The following is a 17276-nucleotide window of genomic DNA, read 5'->3' as shown; positions in this document are numbered from 1 at the left end:
CTGGCGTTTATAGCAATGATGTCCCTTCTGACAAACCCTGTAGTCATGAGACAATGAGGAACTCATTTCATGGGCTCTGATGAGAACCCAGGTTGGCTCACCTGTGATGACTAATTCTTTCTGTTTTTCTAGGACTAAAAGCATGTGCATTGTGATTAAGCAGGTAAGAGAGAGAATGGGAAATGGCCATTTTAAGGAGGAACAGACTATAGCTCAGAAATGCTAAAAAAACTATCTCAAGGTCTTTGGACAAATCCTTTTCAGCAGCTGGAGATGAACATGGGCGCTTGGGCCCAGGGCCACAGAAAGATCTTGCAACGGAGGCTCAGTCCTGGTTCCCTCAGGCAGGGCCCCATGAGTATGGGAGCAGGTAGAGGTGGAAGTCTGGGTCCAGGGAAGAGGCTGCCTCAGTTTTCCCCAATTGGGTTCCCCTGGGGGGCGGGCTGCAGGCCCCCAACAGGCTTGTAATGGGAGGAACCCAAGTCACTTGGTCCCCCTGGCACAGATTCAATGCCTTAAAGAGGCACAGTCCAAAGCCAGGAGCTTGCCTCTCCAGACCCCGCCCTGGAGATCTGGCCGGTCCTGGTCTTCCCCTGGGAGTAACTGGAGTGTTAGGCGGGCGCCTTTGATCCGGGGCCAGCCCCAGAGCCTCCCTGAGCACCCACCCAAGAGTCCCTGATGACTGGGTATGTGCTCAGGAAGTCCTATGAGCTTTATCTCGCCCGGTGCAGCTTCCACCGGCATGGTGCAGCAGCATGGTGTCCCCCTCCAGCTTCTGCTCCTTGCAACAGCTGCGGCACATGGGCGATCCTGTGGACTCCACGCCCTCTTCGGTGGGGTTGGACGGGTACTCGGCGTGGAGGCTGAGCTCTGCCCGGGCTGCGGCTAGCTGCGAGCCCCGGCCCCACGTGCTGCCCTAGGACGTGATCCGCGACAGCAAGAGCTGCTACAAGGGAGAGACGTGACCGAAGAGGGCCCGGACCCAGGTACCTGCACCATGATGAAGCCTGTAGAGGGTGCTCGAGAGAGCGGCTGCCACGGGCTGCGCCCACGGGCTTCACGTGCACGTCCACCTGCAATTCCATGGGGTTCCGCAGCGCAGCCCAGGGCACCAGCTCGGCCCCCGCCTGGCCATCGTGGGGATTCTCCTCCGCAGCGTGGCCGGTGATGGCGGCCTGGCTCTGGGAGGGCTCCGGCCATGCCTGTCTTCGGAAAGTGCCGTAGCCTCAGCTGGGTGAGAAGTGCGCCAGGCGAGGCGAGGGCAGCTTCATCACACCTGAGAGGTCCTGGCCTGCGGTGGTCACCTCCTGCGCGGCAGGAGCTGGGTTGCTCCGGGGACTCTCAGGTCGTTGCTTCCCGGCGGGGGCCTGCAGCTGCTCCAGCCCAGAATCTGATTTTCCAAGGGCTCCATTGGCAACTCTGGCCCTGCTTGCTCTTTTCCCGGTGCCGCCCATTCTCCTCAATCCCTGGCGGGGAGTAACCGAGAGATTCACAGTGGAGCTCACCTAGGCCCAGGTAAGGGAGTCAGTTTCACTTCTATGGCCGGCATTGGTCCCGCTGGGTTGGTCACTTTTTCTGTGAGTCTGTTTTATTTTGTTTGTTTTTTAAATGTATTTTTAAAATTAAATTTATTGAGGTTAAGATTATATTGTTTCTTGTGTACATTTCTATGATACATGATTTGTGTATTGTTTTGTGTTACCATCACCCAAAAGCAAATCATCTGTCATCATATATTTGACCCCCTTTACCCTTTACTGCCATTCTTTCCCTCTGATAGCACCATGCTGTTGTCTGTGAGTTTTTTTTTATGTTTTTCTTGTTTGTTCATGTGTTACTTTCAGTTTTATATGTATGAGTGAAATCATATGGCTCTTAACTTTTTCTGTCTGACTTAGTTTGCTTAGCATGATATTCTTAAGGTCCATCCATGTTGTTGTCACATCGAAGAAATAGGTCCCACTTGATCATGGTGTGTGATCTTTTTAATGTATCGCTGAATTTGTTTTGCTAATATTATGTGGAGAATTTTTGCATCTATGTTCTTCAGGGACATTGACCTATAATATTCTTTGTTTATACTGTCTTTTTAAAAATATATTTTATCATACTGCTATTACAGTAGTCCCAACTTTTCCCCCTCCCTCCCTCCACCCCAGTAACCCCATTCCCTCCAGCAGTCCCCTCCCTTTGTTCATGTCCATGGGTCGTGCATATAAGTTCTTTGGCTACTCCAGTTCCTATACTGTTCAACATCTCCCTGTCTATTTTGTACCTAACAATGTGTACTTCTTAATCCCTGCACCCTTTCCCTCTTTCTCCCCCTCCCCCTCCCAGCTGATAACCCTACACATGCTCTCCATTTCTGTGATTCTGTTCCTGTTCTGGTTTTTTGCTTAGTTTATTTTTTAGATTCAGTTGTTGATAGTTGTGCATTTGCTGCCATTTTAATGTTCATAGTTTTGATCTTCTTTTTCTTATACAGTTCCCTATAACATTTCATATGATAATGGCTTGGTGATGATGAAACACCTCATCACCACCAACACCTTGGTGATGATGAAAGAACTTTATCACCCTTCCATGCTGAATGATAGCTTTGCTGGATAGAGTATTCTAGGTTGTAGGTCCTTACTTTTCATCATTTTTGAATACTTCTTGTCTGCAAAGTTTCTTTTGAGAAATCAGTTTATAGTCTTATGGAAACTCCTTTGTATGAAACTGTTTCTTTTTCTCTTGCTGCTTTTAAGATTCTCTATCTTTATTCCTCGGCATTTTAATTATGATTTATGTTGATGTGGTCCTCTTTGGGTCCAACTTGTTTGGGACTCTCTGTGCTTCCTGGACTTGTATATCTACTTCCTTCACCAAATTGGGTAAGTGTGGGGGCAACATTGCCCGCAAGTCCCCCATTCACCACGGATGAAAGTAAAACTACCAAGACATGATCTGCTTGGGGAGGAGAGGTGGTCAGTCTCTCAGAGGAGAAAGACCAAGAACCTCTTCTCCAATGGCTTTTATTAGGTTGTAATACATAGGAATACAGGTAAAGTTCATCAATCAATGTCAGGTGGCAAGGATCAAACAATAGATAACATTTCAAAGAAATTTGAGGGCTTAATCTGAGTCAGTGTCTGTCAGGTAAGGGGGCTGCAAAACCTTTGGGAGACATACTCATTTCCTGCTTGGACCCTTATCATATGAATGCAAGCACTCTTAGCAAAGCAGGTTTCACAGGACTTTGTGAATTCTTTCTTATGCTTGATCACCCTAGATCCAGCTCTAGCCGGCAAAGGGCTGCATGGCCTTCCCCATCATAGGTTTTTAGGCTTAAGTGGATTAGAGCCAGGAAGTGCTTCTCCCAGATGGAAATGGGGACTGGGCTGTGTCAGAATAGCTGGGGGGTGAGGGTCCATCACTCTCTCTTTGCTATAGCCCCCCGAGTCCTTCCATGAGGGTCTCCCAAATGATTGTGTCTGGCTTAGGTTGCCCCGCCTCTGAGGGGTCATACCCATCTCTGACTAACCGACCAAGTGTTGGGGGCAGGGGATGAAGCAGAAGCAGTGCTGCTGCCAGGGAAATAAGCTTTGTCTCCTTGGTGGTTCACAGTCCGGTGGTTGCTCACTCAGCCTTAGCCATGGGAGGCAGTTACAACTCCTGAAACCAGGCAGAGCGGTTCCCAACAGGTAAGGTTTCTTTTATTATTTTTTCAAAGAAGTTTTTAATTTCTTGGTCTTCCTCTTCTCCTTCTGGCATCCCTATGATTTGAAAGTTGGTAAGTTTGGAGATACCCTAGAGGCTCCTTATTCTAGTCTCGTTTTTTTGAATTCTTTCTTCTTCTTGCTGTTCTGATTGAATGCTTTTTTTCTTCTTCTGTTCCAAATTGTTGATCTGAATCTTGGCTTCATTCCCTCCACTGTTGGTTCCCCATGGATTTTTCTTTATTTCACTTAATGCAGCCTTCATTTCTGCCTGGGTCTTTTTTATGCTGTTGCAGGACCCAGTGATTTTTTTGAGCATCCTGATAACCAGTGTTTTGAACTCTACATCTGAAAGGTTGTGTATCTCCATTATTTAGTTCTTTTTCTGGGGTTTTGTTTTGTTCTTTCATTGGGGCCACATTTCTTTGTCTCCTCAATTTGGCAGCCTCCCTGTGTTTGTTTCTGTGTGTTAGGTAGAGCTACTTTGACTCTGTGTCTTAGTAGCATGGCCTATTGTAGAAAAGGCACCTGTAAATTGTGTGAGGCAGAGACTTAGGTATTTTCCAGGGCTACAACCTGTTTCACTGCTTTGTGGCTCTGTGTGGGGGAGGGCTCAGAGAGAAGACCATGCCTCTGCCTGGCCTCTGGAGACTGCCCCAGAGGAAGCTGTCTCCCTGGCACTTGCCCCAATCACTTGACTTTCTCCCCTTCTCTCTGTATGCCACTTGTGCCCTTCTAGATGTTTCCCTGGTCTGGGTGGTCTGAACTTGGGGATGGGATTGCTTGTTCCTGAGGTATCCCTCCCAATTTTTATCCACCACATGTGGATGTGGGACCTCCTGTTCTGCCACCTCTCTGCTTCTCTGAAACTCTGTGTCTCTGCCCCTCCCACCTTCTGGATGAATGTGGCTTCTTTAAATCTTTGGTTGTCAGACTTCCATAGAGTTTGGTTTTCTGATGAATCTGGGTGAAATTTGTTTTGTAGTTTAGTTGTAATTTTTGCTGTAGTTATGTGTGGAGGTAAAGTGTGTTTACCTATGCCTCCATCTTGGCTGGAAGTGTCCTGTCTTTTATTTTTTATTTTTATTTATTTTTTTAATAATAAGAGATTTTATTTATTTACTTTTAGGAAGCAGGGAAAGGGGAGAAAGAGAGGAAGAGAAACATCAATGTGTGGTTGCCTCTTGCACACCCCATACTGAGGGCCTGGCCCGCAACCCGGGCATGTGGCCTGACTGGGAATCGAACCAGTGACCCTTTAATTCATAGGCCCATACTCAATCCACTGAGCTACACCAGCCAGGGCCCTGTCTTTTATTTTTCACATTATTTATTTTCTTTTAGAAAGAGGGGTAGAGAGTGAGAAATAGAGGGAAAGAAAGAACGACCAGTACCCGGGACAGGACCTGGGACATGACCTGGGACCAGACCCACAACCCAGGCATGTTCCACAACTGGGAATCTAACCAGTGACTTTTCGCTTAGAGGGAACATAACCAATCAGCTGAGTCCCCATTTTGGGGTCTTGTTCCTACTGGCTTATCTGCATGTGAATGTGGGACTACCCATCCACTAGCTGCTGCCTTGCCTGCCTGGTTTGCCACCTTGCTGCATGGTCCTCTCCTCCCTGGCTGCCCATCTCCACACCTCCTACCAGTCTGGATGAATGTAACTTCTTTAACTCCTTGGTTGTCTGACTTCCATGCAGTTCAATTTTTGGCGGTTCTGGTTAATTTTTGTTTTTAAATTTGTTGTTAACCTTCTTTTGGTTGTGCGAGGAAGTGAAGCATATCTGCTTATGCCTCCATCTTGGGGGGAACTCCCCCACCCCCATTTTCTCCCAGTTCTATTTGACAGTCTATATTAGAGAGTTAACGAGCAACCACAGACTCACTGACTACATATCCCAGCCTTTCTGGTAATATGTAACCCCCTCAGCTGAGAATGCCTTTCCAGGGCAGGCCTGGACCGGAGGGATGGTAAAGGACCTGTCCTCTAGAGGTCCTGACCATCACAGCAAGAACCTTGGGGACAATAAATGCAAGGGGAGTTGATTATTCTTATATCTGTCAGCTCCCGCTGGAGTCATTAGCTCTCCCCCTCCACAGGCACATGCAATAACTCAGGGTGTCAAAGGGAGTTCCCAGGAGAGCTAACCCAGCAATTACCTGCCTTGTATGCCTGTCATTGACCAGGCTCCACAGGAATGTATCACTGGGGTAGAAATCTTAAAAACTTCCTCTTTGACTCAGAAGAGTAAGAATATGTTACATGTACAATAAAAGTTTAAAAATAAATTCTAATCAATACTTCAAAAGATTCTGTTATTGTAACTTCAATAAACTCAAACTAACTTCCTAAAAACATTTTTTTAGGGTGAGCTGGCTAACATTAAAAATTGCTCATATAAGTTCTTAGCTTACATTCCATTTACACATTTATAGAGCAAGTAGTACTTACTATAATAGACTAAAAAAAGACAATACATCTGGACCTAAACCAAAATGTTGAAATGGATCCATGGCACACTCTTAACCATTTTCCAAAGAAACATGTTGAGAGGGCTTTAGCATGCAGGGCTAGGGCTTTTCTGAAGAGCTACAGGTCAGTTTCTAAAGTGAGGCCCCCTAGCTGCTGAAGTAGTTGGGTTAGGGGACACCTCGGTCAGTCTCGGGGGAGCTCTAGGGTTTATGGTGGAGAAACTTCCCCACACGGAAGCAGGTCAAATCTTTAGAAATAGTTCTTCTGAGCCTCGTAACCCAAGCCAGCACCCACTTCGTGCGTCGCTGAGAGCCAATCTGAGTTCCAGCATCACAACTTCGCTGACCCTCTTTGCAGAGGATGTTGACCACGGTGGGGGAGCTCTGGAAGGTGACCTGGAGTGAAGGCTGCTGACACGCGGGGTCTCTGCAGAGCTGGACTAGGGAGGCGGCTATATTCTTGGAGAGCCGACGCTTCTGCGGCTCTGCTCTGGCCTCAGCCTCCTCCCCGCCCCCCACTCCCCCGCCCCCACCGCGCCTGCCTTCGGTGGGGCTGCTGCTTCGCTAGCTGGCTCGGCCAGGTGCTGCCGTGGCCACCTGAGACCCAGTGCTGTGGCCACGCTCTCAGACTTCGGGTTGCCCACCTTCCGCGTCCCTGTCTGCCACCTGGCTCCCATAAGGGCGGCTTTGTCCTGCTGCTGGATGGGCTACCCCCAGCAACTCGGGCCTCCTGCTCCAGGACGTATCCTCTCCTTTCTCCCCGGGGCCTCCTCTCTCCAGGGCTGCTCCGAGGGTCCCGGCAGCCTGGGGACCACCGCTGCCACCGCCTCTGGCAGGGCACAACTGGGCACAGCTGTCCTGGGGTGCATAGAGCTCCGCGGATGACTCCCAGGGCAGTGGGATGACTCCCTCTTCATCTTCTTTTTTTTGTTATAAATGACCAGTAAAAAAGTATATGGGATCATTTGATATATGGTTTGTTAATGCTTACTTCCGGGGCTGCCTGTTCAACGTCTGGTCAAAATAACTGCGTTAGGAAAGGTGCTACCATTCAAATGCAGCCAAATAGCTCACGTAACTCTGCTGATTGAAATACGTTTTCTTAAAATGTTTCTATACTTTTCTGGTTCATTACCTTAGCTACATATAAAGATGTGGCAAATAAAATTTTTAAGGGAAAACATTATTTAGAATTTACTGGACTGAAAATAAGGAGTGATAATGTAAGCCTTCTGTTTTTTCATGGTTTTATTATTTTCCAAAATGTGTATTCTTTGAAATAACTAATGCTTTCAGCAATGAAGATTCAGCAATTATATAATGTTATAATTATTATCGACACATTTACAATTTAGAAGTTTAACGTGGAACACCCCATCTTCAAAATGCTCTAGGATTAATGAATTCACATTACTGATTACATATTTTGAATTTTTAGATTACCCTTTTGCATATTTTATAATTACACATGCACACATATTCATCTTATCTGAATTTATATTTTGAGATAACTGAATATAATATGTTGTTTGCATATTGCGTTAGGTCTGTTTTCCCTCTCAGCATTTAGATGTGTTTTGGTGCTGAATCCACAGTGAAGAGTGGTAGAACTTCCTTTCATCTTTTTTCATCTGTTGATTCCCGCTTCTGGTATGGCTCTATCTAAAGATGCAGCAAAATTTGTTTTAAGCCTTGGTATTTAGCAAATATTCTCTGATCAGCTTTAGCTTTATCTCTAATGTGTGTAAGGCTAACATTGAATAGCTTCTTGTTTCAATGTCGCTGCTACCCCTGAGGATTTGTGTGCTTGATGACCTGAGTTAACGGAGAATGCCATGCTACCTAGTACAAGAACTTCAGTAACATTAATAATGCATGCAATACAAGGTGTAGTTAGAATGTGAAAAATCACTTTTAATGTAGCCAAAGATTATAAATGTTAATTGAATGAGATATCTTATAAGAATTGGATATAAAAATCACTTATTAAATTAAAACATACATTAATTACAATTTGGGAGCCAGCAATAAATAATTGTGAAGGGTTTTTTTATTAAAAAATATTTTATTAATTACACCATTATAGTTGTTCTATTTCCCCCCCTTCATCCTCCTCCACCCTGCACACCCCCTGCCCCACTTTTCCCCCCCTTTAGTGTATGGCCACGTGTCTCAAGTTCTTTAGATTCTATATTTCCCCTACTATTCTTGCCCCCCCTATCTATTTTCTATCTACTGTCTATGCTACTTATTTTCTGTACTTTCTCTCCCCTTCTCCTCCTCCCACTCACCTGTTGCTAACCCTCCATGTGTTCTTCATTTCTATGGTTCCACTCCTGATCTAGCTGTCCTCTTGGTTTGCTTTTGTTTTAGGTGTGGTTGTTAATAACTGTGTGTTTGCTGTCCTTTCACTGTTCATATTTCTTATCTTCTTTTTCTTAGATAAGTCCCTTTAACATTTCATGTAATAAGGGCTTGGTGGTGATGAACTCCTTGAATTTGATCTTATCTGAGAAGCACTTTATCTGTCCTTCCATTCTAAATGAAAACTTTGCTGGATAGAGCAATCTTGGATGTAGGTCTTTGGATTTCATGACTTGGAAAACTTCTTTCCAGCTCCTTCTTGCCTGTAAGGTTTCTTTTGAGAAATCAGCTGACAGTCTGATGGGAACTCCTTTGTAGGTGACTGTCCCCTTATCTCTTGCTGCTTCTAGGATCCTCTCCTTCATTTTAATCTTGGCTAATGTAATTATGATGTGCCTTGGTGTGTTCCTCCTTGAGTCTACCTTCTTTGGGACTCTGAGCCTCCTGGACTTTCTGGAAGTCTATTTCCTTTGTCAGATTGGGGAAGTTCTCCTTTATTATTTGTTCAAATAAGTTTTCCACTCGTGGCTGTTTCTTTTCCCCTTCTGGTACCCCCCATAATTTGGATGTTGGAACGTTTAAAGATGTCCTGAAGGTTCCTAAGCCTCTCCTCCTTTTTTTGAAATCTTCTTACTTCATATTTTTCTGTTTGGTCATTTTTTCTTCCTTCTGGTCCACTCCGTTGATTTGAGTCCCAGTTTTCTTTCCATCACTATTGGTTTCCTGTGCATTTCCCTTCATTTCAATTAGTTTAGCCTTCATATGTTCCTCTAATTTGTGACTAAAATCAACCAGTTCTGTGAGCATCCTGATCACTAGTGTTTTGAACTGTGCATCTGAGAGGTTCGCTATTTCTTTTTTTCTTAGAGTTATCGTCTCTGGGGCTTTGAGTTCTTCTTGAGCCATATTTTGGACTGTTTGTGCCTGTTATGTATGAGGAGCGGAGCCCTAGGTGTTCACCAGGGCAAGGCAATTCAGTGGCTGGGTTGTGATGCTGTATGTGGGGGCGAGGTCAAAGAGGAGCAATGGTGGTCCCCCGTGCTGCTTCCCACTGCTGGGGCCTGCGCATTCTGTCTCACTGCTCTCTCCCTCACTGGTTTATCTGTGCGCGAATGTGACTGTGGTCAGCCCACTGCCCTGCGCCCTCACTGGGTTGGCCAATCACCACCCCACACCTGGGATCCGTCCAAGGCCACCTGGGCACCTGGGTCAGGGGATCTTTCCTGCCTGACCCCGCTACGCTGCTGGCTCTGCCCCTCTTACTGGTCCAGTTGAACAGTTCTTTGTTGTCGTTCTTTGGTATAGTTTAATTTCCTGTGTTTTTGTTTACTAAAACTTTGTTGCCTTTAAACTTGTTTGTGGGAGAAGGCACAGTGTTTCCACCTATGCCCCCATCTTGGCAGAAGTCCCCTAATTGTGAAAGTTTTGATTTATGTGCAGAACAGTCACTAAACACATTTAAAAGTCTACTGCATAGGAATTCTGTAGCAAATAAGAGAAATTAACAAGTTTATAATGGTAACAGAAAATAATGGATAATAGACTACATCCTAATTCTAACATTTCAGAAGTATTTGGTGAATAATGTTCATAAAATCAAACTATAATTTACCATATTTTGCCATGTGTAATGTGCTCCCATGTACAATATTCACCCATGTTTTTGGCCCAAGCTTTCAGGAAAAAAACTTTTATTTTAAATTTTTAATCGAATTTTTATTCATTTATATTTAGAAACAAAACCAATGATCATATTCCAGGGTATTATTTTGCATACAGATATTGTTATTGCTTTGTAGAGTTACAATTTTACCACATAAGTATAAATAAAATAATTTAAAACATTTATATAGATATGGAATTAATACTACCCATGCATAATGTGCATCCTTATTTTCCTCTCTAAAATTTGGGCAGAAGAGTGTGCATTATACACAGCCAAACACAGCAAGTATGTATTTATTTCCATTTATTTAATTACATATAGGCTGTAGAAAGTTAAGAAATATGATTCTGGACATCCGATCAAGTTGGCAGCATAGGTAAACACAGCTTGCCTCCTTGCACAACTACATCAAAGTTACAACTAATTATAGAACAACCATTACTCAGAATCATCAGAATTTGAACCGAATTGAAGTCTGACAACTACGGAATTAAAGAAGCCACATCCATCCAGACTGGTAGGAGGGGTGCAGACACAGATGGAGTGGACACACATCCATGTGTGGGGGATAAAAATTGGCAGGGATATCTTGGGAGTGAGGAGTCCCAGCCTACAGCAGGCACCCCCACTGAGGGTTCCAGTGCCAGGGAGATAAGTCTGCAGAACATCTGGATGTAAAAACCCACAGGGATTGAGTCGGTAGAAGAAACTGCTGGATTCCCAAGCAATTCCTCTTAAAAAACCCACACACAAACTTACTCAGACTCATTCCATCTGAGCTCCAGCACCAGGGAGCTTGAAAGGCACCAGTGGCATATGGGGAGAAAATGAAGTGGCTGAGCTGGGGGACAGCTTTCTCTCAGAAAGCCGAGAAGAGCCACAGATCCAGTGGGCTGGTGCCATATCTGAGACTCGGTCAACCTGGCTAACACTGTTTGCCCTGCTCTGGAGATCCCCAGAGGCCCCATCACCCAATGTACAGCTGTTAACAGTAGATTCTCCATATGAAAACTGGTCTTGGCTCATGTTTCATCTCTTCCTAAATCCTTTCAAACAAGCAACAGTGGGCCTCAGGGAGCCCTCAACCCTTTTACTTCTTGCTAAGTGGCCCAAGGCCCAGCACTAGCAGAAACCAGCCTAGATTCACAGCCTGGCTTCACCTGGGATTCTTCAAGTCCAGCACAAGTAGTAGCCGTATGAGATCGCTATATAGCTAAGGCAGGGTGGCTCCAGGCAAGACACAGGTGGGGGGCTGACTTTGGCTGGTACCACCAGGCAACCTGCACTTCAGTGAACAGCTATAGCTCAGATCTGAGCACCACCACCCTGCCCATGCACAGCTAATGGTCCACAGAGGGCAGAAGTTGGTGGTTAATAGTCACAGCTAATCCTCACAACTGACTAACTTGGGTAAATACCTCCTATTGACCTGCCAACATAAATCAAGGCTCAACTACAAGAGGAAAGTCTACTCAGCCCACATGAAGGGCACACCTTGAGTACCCAGGTTGGGTGATAGGGGAGGCTGTGCCACTGGAACCTAAAGGACACCTACTACATTAGGCCATGATACCAAGACAGGTAATCATAGCAGCTCTATCCAGTACATAGAAACAAATACAGGGAGGCTGCCAAAATGAGGAGACAAAAAAACACGGCCCAGATGAAAGACTGGAACAAAATTCCAGAAAAAGGACTAAATGAGATGGTGATAAGCTATCTATCAGATGCAGAGTTCAAAACACTGATTATAAGGATGCTCGGTGAACTTAATGAAGACCTCAACAGCATAAAAAAGGTCCAGCTGGAGATGAAGGAAAGGCTAATTGAAATAAAGGACAATTTACAGGTAAATAATAGTAGTGTGGATGAAGCTGCGAATCAAGTCAATGATTTGGAATGTAAGGAAGAAAAAAAACAACCAATCAGAACAACAAGAATAAAAAAAGAATTAAAAAAATGAAGGTAGTATAAAATAGCCTCTGGGACAACTTCAAACATTCCAAATTTGCATCATAGGGGTGCCAGAAAGAGAAGAGAAAGAGCAAGGAATTGGAAATCTATTTGAAAAAAAAGGAAAGAAAACTGCCCTAATTTGGTGAAGGAAATAGACATGTAAGTCTAAGAAGCACAGAGAGTCCCAAACAAGATGTATGCAAACAGGCTCACCCCAAGACACACCATAATTAAAATGTCAAAGGTTAAAGAGATAATCTTAATAGCAGCAAGAGAAGTTAGTTACTCACAAAGGAGTTCCCATAAGGCTGTCAGCTGATTTCTCAAAAGAAACTCTGCAGGCTAGAAGGGATTGGCAAGAAATATTAAAAGTCATGAAAAGAAGAGATGCACAGCCAATATTGTTTTACCCAGCAAAGCTGTCATTTAAAACCTAAGGGCAGGTAAAAAGCTTCCCAGACAAGAAAAAATTGAAGGAGCTCATCATCACCAAACCATTACTATATGAAATGTTAAAGGAATTTATTTAAGAAAAAGATCAAAGAAAAAGATAAGAAAAAGATCAAAACTATGAACAATAAAATGGCAATAGATACATATCTATCAACAAATAAATCTAAAAGACTAAGCAAACAAAAAGAACAGAGACAGAATCATGGATATAGAGAAAGTTTTGATGGTTGCCAGGTGGGAGGGTAGTGTGGGGGGATAGGTGAGGAGGTGATGGGATTAAGAAGTACAAATAGGTAGTTGCAGAATAGTCATGAGGATGTGAAGTACACTATAGGAAATGGAGTAGCCAAACAACATATGTAAATGACCCATGGACGTGAACAATGGTGTGGAGATTGCCTGAGAGTGGGGGCTGCTGGGTGGAGGGAGACAACAGGTGAAAATTGGGAAAACTGTAATAGCACAATCAATGAAAGATAATTTTTTTTAAAAAGCTACACAAAATGTTTAAAAAAAAGAAAAATGTCTTTGTGGGGTACTTTATGTTATCATGACAAATCTTACACAAAATATTTACTTTTGCCCTGGCTGGTGTAGCTCAATGGATTGAGCACGGGCCTGTGAAGCAAGGGCTCGCTGGTTCGATTCCCAGTCAGGGCACATTCCTGGGTTGTAGGCCAGGTCCCCATTAGGGGACATATGAGAGGCAACCACACATTGGTGTTTCTCTCCCACTCTTTCTCCTTCCTATCCCTTCTCCCTAAAAATAAATAAAATATTTAAAAAAGTATTTACTTTTGCATATGGACATTATAAGAGAAAACATTTTGGGTTTAAGTGCAATGAAAATAATATTGAATTTTAGACTTCAAGACTGGGGAGAAGTATGGAGGGGCTGTAGGAGGAATTTGCCGAGGCAACGATAAACAGTCTAGAACAGGACTGGCTGAGAAGCTGACCGCCTTCAGAGCATGTGGAATTGTGGGTAGTAAGATTTGAAATAAAAGAAGTGCTTTTGGGCTCTGGGATGGGACCTGGCTTCCTCTTTGGCTCTCTGCTCTCTTTTCCTTGAGAACGCCTGGATGATTGGGCTGCAGCTGCCTGCGTTTCTCAACAGACAGTATTTTGGTGAAGTATTCCTTCACCAAATTAGGGCAGTTTTCTTTCCTTTTTTTTTCAAATAGATTTCCAATTCCTTGCTCTTTCTCTTCTCTTTCTGGCACCCCTATGATGCAAATTTGGAATGTTTGAAGTTGTCCCAGAGGCTATTTATACTACCTTCATTTTTTAAATTCTTTTAAGCAACTCCAGGAGCAGCCTAAAGTCTGGCTGGCCTAGTATAGGGTGGCAGGGCTATTCTTCTTTGGATTTCTAGAGGGGTCGGGCTGTGAGGCAGAATCCTGCCATTCTTCCAAAATTGTGTAGTTTTTGTCTTATGTTGTTTTAGTTCATAAATTAACCCTATAGAAATAAGAGAATTAAAACAGGGGAATGATAGGAGAACTCAGGTGTTAAATATTTCAGCCGTAATTGATAGTTTATGTGACTAATGCACGTGGAATGCTGATACTCCAAAATTGTGAAACTTTTTATTGAGAGAGAGAGAGAGAAATTTGTTATTCCACTTATTCTCACATTCATTGGTTGATTCTTGCATGTGCCCTGACTGGGAATGCAACCCACAACTTTGGCGTATAGGAATGACACTCTAACCAACTGAGCTACCCAGCCAGGGCAGAAACTTTTAAAAAAGATTTTATTTATTTACTTGTAGAGAGAGAGGAAAAGAGGGAGAGAGAGGTAGAGAAACATCAGCGTGTGAGAGATACAGTGATTGGTTGCCTCCCACATGCTCCAAACTGGGGACCTGGCCCGCAACCCAGGCAAGTACCTTGACTGAGGATCAACCAGCGACCTTTCACTTCACAGATCAGCACTCAATCCACTGAGCCACACCTGCCAGGGCAAAAACTGTGAAACTTTTGGATAAAGATTCTGTTCCTTTATCACCAAACCATTGCCTCTAGGATTTTGCCTGGAGGGTGGCAGCAGGCAGCAGGACCCCAGTAGCTGTTTGGTGACACTATGACAGTGATGATAATTTCTAACCTTGATTTCAGGCCAACACTAATGTTGTGATGGGACACAATGTATGTATGGAAGCTTTTTTTTCTTTTCTTTTATTATTTATTTATTTTTAAAATATGTTTTATTGATTATACCATTATAGTTGTTCTATTCCCCCCTTTATTCCCCTCCACCCTGCACACCCCTTCCCCCACCCTTCTCTCCCTTTAGTTTATGACCACGTGTCTCAAGTTCTTTAGGTTCTATATTTCCCCTACTATTCTTGCCCTCCCCCCTATCTATTTTCTATCTACTGTCTATGCTATTTTCTGTACCTTCTCCCCCCTTCTCCTCCTCCCACTTCCATGTTGCTAACCCTCCATGTGTTCTTCATTTCTATGGTTCCGCTCTTGATCTAGCTGTCCTCCTGGTTTGCTTTTGTTTTAGGTGTGGTTGTTAATAACTGTGTGTTTGCTGTCCTTTCACTGTTCATATTTCTTATCTTCTTTTTCTTAGATAAGTCCCTTTAGCATTTCATATAATAAGGGCTTGGAGGTGATGAACTCCTTGAACTTGACCTTATCTGAGAAGCACTTTATCTGTCCTTCCATTCTAAATGAAAACTTTGCTGGATAAAGCAATCTTGGATGTAGGTCTTTGGATTTCATGACTTGGAATACTTCTTTCCAGCCCCTTCTTGCCTGTAAGGTCTCTTTTGAGAAATCCGCTGACAGTCTGATGGGTACTCCTTTGTAGGTGACTGTCCCCTTATCTCTTGCTGCTTCTAGGATTCTCTCCTTCATTTGAATCTTGGCTAATGTAATGATGATGTGCCTTGGTGTGTTCCTTCTTGGGTCCAACTTCTTTGGGACTCTCTGAGCTTCCTGGATTTCCTGGAAGTCTATTTCCTTTGCCAGACTAGGGAAGTTCTCCTTTATTATTTGTTCAACTAAGTTTTCCACTCATGGCTGTTTCTTTTCCCCTTCTGATACCCCTATAATTCAGGTGTTGGAACGTTTAAAGATGTCCTGAAGGTTCCTAAGCCTCTCCTCCTTTTTTTGAAATCTTCTTACTTTGTATTTTTCTGTTTGGTCATTTTTTCTTCCTTCTGGTCCACTCCGTTGATTTGAGTCCCAGTTTTTTTCCCATCACTATTGGTTTCCTGTGCATTTCCTTTCATTTCAATTAGTTTAGCCTTCATATGTTCCTCTAATTTGTGACTAAAATCAACCAGTTCTGTGAGCATCCTGATCACCAGTGTTTTGAACTGTGCATCTGAGAGGTTCGCTATTTCTTTTTTTCTTAGAGTTATCGTCTCTGGGGCTTTGAGTTCTTCTTGAGCCATATTTTGGACTATTCATGCCTGTTACATATGAGGAGCAGAGCCCTAGGTGTTCACCAGGGCAGGGTAATTCAGTGGCTGGGTTGTGATGCTGTATGTGGGGGTGGGGGCAAAGGAAATCAATGGCGGACTCCTCTGCCTCCTCCCACCACCAGGGTCATGTGGTCCGTCTCACTGCTCACACCTCTGCTGGTTTATCTGCTCATGAATGTGTGACCGCACTCAGCCTGCCCCGCACCCTCACTGGGTCTGCGATGCTACCCTAGCTGCCTGGGCGCCTGGGTTGCCTGGATTGCCTGGGTCCCGTGGGTCAGGGGATCTTTCCTGCCAGACCCTGCTCAGCTGCTGGCTCTTCCCCTCTTACCGGTCCTGGTTGAATGTTTCGTTGTTGTCAGACTTCCGTATAGTTCAATTTTCTGTTCTTTGGCTGCGTCTTTGTTTTCCAAACCTTTGTTGTATTCAAACTTGGTTGTGGGAGAATGCATGGTGTTTCCACCTATGCCTCCATCTTGGCGGAAGTCCTGGAAGCTGTTCATGAATGCTTAAAAACATTATACAACCTGGATCTTTGAATTTGTTACCATTTAAAATGGGCCATACTGTAAATTTTTGTTTTAAAGGTTTCACATTTTTATATTTTCTGCTTATAAACAATTTTATTAATTACTATTAACTTATAATAACCATTTATCTATTACTATTAATTTATACTATTGATATATAATTTATTACGATCAATTTATAATACTGTTAATTTATTACTATTAATTTATAATTTGGATAGTTTCATTATCCATATAGGTTATGGAATGCAATAAATTTCAATATCTGTGTTGATTTTAAAAAATGAATTAGGTCATTTTAAACATATATTGAGACCTCTTCTTGTCAACTTTGAGTAATGTAATTAAGATATTTAACTAAGTTAAAATATTAGGCTCTCACCAGGTAGCTCAATTGGTAGCATATCATCTGGATATGCAAAAGTTGGGGGTTTGGTTCCTGGTCGGGTATATACAAGAAGCAACCAATGAGCACAAATAAGTGGAACAACAAATTGATGTCTCTCTGTCTCTCTCTTCCTCAAATCAATAAAAAAGGTGTTTTGAAAATGTAACTCAGTTAAAATATTAAATGACGTCTCAAAGTTATATGATTACAAATATTTAATCACAAAAAAGATATTGATTTCTGATTTTATCTCATGTTGTGTGTTTTTAAAAAGATTTTATTTATTTATCTTTAGA

At 43.4% G+C, this 17276-nt stretch overlaps 1 pseudogene; it reads right to left on the bottom strand.

The window, feature by feature from the left end:
• Window positions 1-694: 694 nt before the first annotated feature.
• On the bottom strand, window positions 695-1764 carry LOC118994049 (killer cell lectin-like receptor subfamily G member 2; annotated as a pseudogene).
• Window positions 1765-17276: the final 15512 nt, after the last annotated feature.

Source organism: Sturnira hondurensis, unplaced genomic scaffold, assembly GCF_014824575.4.
Source record: "Sturnira hondurensis isolate 20B ecotype Veracruz unplaced genomic scaffold, ASM1482457v3 Scaffold0009087, whole genome shotgun sequence".
NCBI lineage: Eukaryota > Metazoa > Chordata > Mammalia > Chiroptera > Phyllostomidae > Sturnira > Sturnira hondurensis.
This window is presented reverse-complemented; position numbering and strand designations above follow the sequence as displayed.